The 3,010-nt window shown below is 43.2% G+C and overlaps 1 pseudogene; it reads right to left on the reverse strand.

Annotated features, from left to right (window-relative positions):
- Nucleotides 1–337: 337 nt before the first annotated feature.
- The window catches only part of LOC101662296, a 9,939-nt pseudogene continuing 7,266 nt past the window's right edge, over nucleotides 338–3,010 (reverse strand).

The following is a 3,010-nucleotide window of genomic DNA, read 5'->3' on the forward strand; positions in this document are numbered from 1 at the left end:
GGCAAGAGACGCGAGAAATGGAGGCAAGACAGGAGTCTGATCAAGCCTCGTTTATTGAGCAGAAGGCAGAGGCCTAAATACCCAATGGTGGGCGGGTAACATTACATCATATGCTAATAAAGTGTAACAGGTAGTATCCAATAATCACGCAGCTACCAAATATGGAAGAAACGGCAGGTATCAGTCCTCAAACAGGTCCGCATGTAAATGAGGTGCACTTGGATGCCTGGCGGAGGTGTCCAATGACCATGGCGGCTGCCTGCCACCGAGCACCAATCATCACAAAGGTCAAGCTCAGACAGGACAATAGGCCAGGGAACATCCGGGAATGGGAAGCTTAAAGACAGCGGACGCGCAGGCCACGGGCTGAGGGACGTGCAGACTCCCACAGTCCCCTTCCAGTCTTAATCACCCATCTATTGTTGTACCTAATTTTCCAGTCATGTATTGATAAAGAGTAGTCGAATTCCAATAGCACGCCATGATCCCCATTCCATTACCTCCCCTCTCAGCCCATTACATTGCTGCAATCCTCCACCACCTTCATCCAAAGAGGTGAGAAGATGAATGGGTTTTACTTACATGGTCTTTCATTAAGCATCTTCCCAAATCGAAGCAAGTTATACAGCTAATGAGTGTGTCTAATATAGGGGTCTTCTATCCAAACTTCTGGAACTGTCTCAGTAAGATAGTCTTGAAAAAGCGGCTCATAGCTAAAACCAGTTGCATTTTCTTTTACTTTGCTTGTGATATTATCCATCTTCTTTTTATTAATCCAAGTATTTCTTTGTGTTTTCTGCTCTATCCATGTAGTCAGAAATTCTTTTTCTCAGACTGCATTTCTTTTTGTCATCCTTGGAGCCTTTCAGAACTTGCAAAAGCACATCAATCCCTTCTTGGTAAAACACCAGAGCTGGCTGATACCACTACACTGAATCTAGTGCCACTACTTACTTTAACACCGTGCCAGCGGCTGTGATATCGGGGTCCTGCCCCAGCCCGCATAGCTCCAGCACTTCACTCAACTTCAACCACAACAAAGAACTGAACAGAGACGCTGTCGAGAATCACCAGCAATCACGTCTGGTTTTGTTTTTAAATGCCTTTCTTGGTTTTAAGGGACATCCCAGTTAATTGGTCTAATTTTTTAATTGCTTCTCTTCTTCCTAGTTCATTGGATAGTGCCTGGATTTGAAAAGTTTGCAACTCTCCATCCAAAGCACAATAAGTCTTATTCATCTAGAGCAACAGGGGAAGACAGAGAGTCAGGAAAAATGTGGACTGTGTGGCTAATGGCCTCTGTGAACTACTGTTTCCTTTGCCCTGAGACCAGAAGAACTCGATGGTGCCCAGCAACCATTACTGAATGTTTTGATCAATGATATTGTAGAAGAATCTTAATCAAAAGGGAGACACTGCAGAAGAGAATTTCACATTCTCATGGGATCCAGCATTTCTGGAGCCACAAAGATTGGTTAAGTTCCCAAAACTATTGCCCTGAAAAAAATCCTTAAAATATAAACCAAAGACAGCCTCTGAAGTCTTCTTAAAATCACACAATAGTTTGGCTTCATTGGTGAAGAATGTCTGCCTGAAGGTCTCAAACAGCTTTACTGTCCGGAAGCGGTCACTGTGGCCTTGATGATGCTGGCTCAAGCATGACCCTTGGGCAGTGCACCTCCCTCTTGACCCAACCCGAATGTGTTCTAGGTGCAAGCATTTCGTGCTTGTTCCATGACAAAACTTTCTTCCTTAGCTTTGAAAATACTGACAGTAGTCTTTTCTTTCTTACTCATTGTTTGTATTTTTATCTTTATATTATTATTATTTTACCCTTACCACTTTATTTTATGTTGCTTCTTATAGTTTCTGTTGGGTTTCCCAGTTTGTGAAGCACAGAGTAGATGCATAGCGATAATAACTGGTGCAAGGGTTGATAGGGGATGTGGGGGTGGGAAGTGGGAGGTAGGGGGGGTGAGGGGATTTGAGGAGCCAACAATGAATGCAGGCGGGGAGAGGGAGCACTAGAACTGATTGTGATTATGCAATTCATTTTAAAAGCAACTTAACCATGGAGGTGTATACTACATCAAAAACAGGGAAGTAATAAAAGAAGAAGAAAGCAATCAAACTTGACCAATGGTTCCCCTAGGTGAAGGGGAAAGAGTGGTTGCCTAGTGCGGATCGAGTTTATGTCAATGGCGGTAGAGTAATTTGGAAAGGGTTATCAATAGTGGCTGCACAGCATGAAGAGTGTGATGAATAACAGTGGATTTTACACAAGTAGAAGTTGTGGAATTGGAGAATGCTCTGTTGTGTATATTTTTCCACAATTAGAAAAAAAATACTAATTACGTGAATAAACATTACTTCAAGGAAGAAGAAAGTGTTCACGAATGGAATATGGTGGTAATTGTACAAGTCTTCTCGATATGACTGAATTGCTGAATTGTATGGCATGTGGATGAAGTACTAATAGCACTGTAAAAAAGAAACGAGAAAGGGAAGCGTATATCAGGAATGCATTCACTATGTTGACGATAGTTCACACAGTAAATGTCGTCTTCATTAAAAAAGAATGTCTGCCTTGAGCCTTGAGCTATTTTAAGGCTCTCCGTATGGCGTAAGACTGACAGCAGGAACTCAGCACAACGCAGAGGAGACGGATGAAATGTCAACAAGTGAAGAAAAAGAAAAAGAGGATGAGCATGTTGCGCAACTTGAGGGAGGTAACCAGTGCCGCTGAATCGCACATGCAGACGCTGTTGTGTTGGTGTGTACTCTGCTATGTAAATGAGCGGTAATAAAGACAAATCAAACAGACTGCTTCCTTAAAGGCAGAGCTAAGGTGATTGACCGGGACGTTTCGAATGCTGTAATTAAGGCTTGGCACCGCGCGTCTCCTCTCGGCCCTGCTTCCGCGGTTCCTCGCCAGGTTAGCTAGGCTCTGCTTCATTTCCGTTCAGCTCAGAAGACTTTCTGTTTTCCTCTGTGGTTTTGAAGTGTGCTT

This window comes from Echinops telfairi, unplaced genomic scaffold (genome assembly GCF_000313985.2).
Source record: "Echinops telfairi isolate 266 unplaced genomic scaffold, ASM31398v2 ScPeMD7_7425;HRSCAF=8463, whole genome shotgun sequence".
NCBI lineage: Eukaryota > Metazoa > Chordata > Mammalia > Afrosoricida > Tenrecidae > Echinops > Echinops telfairi.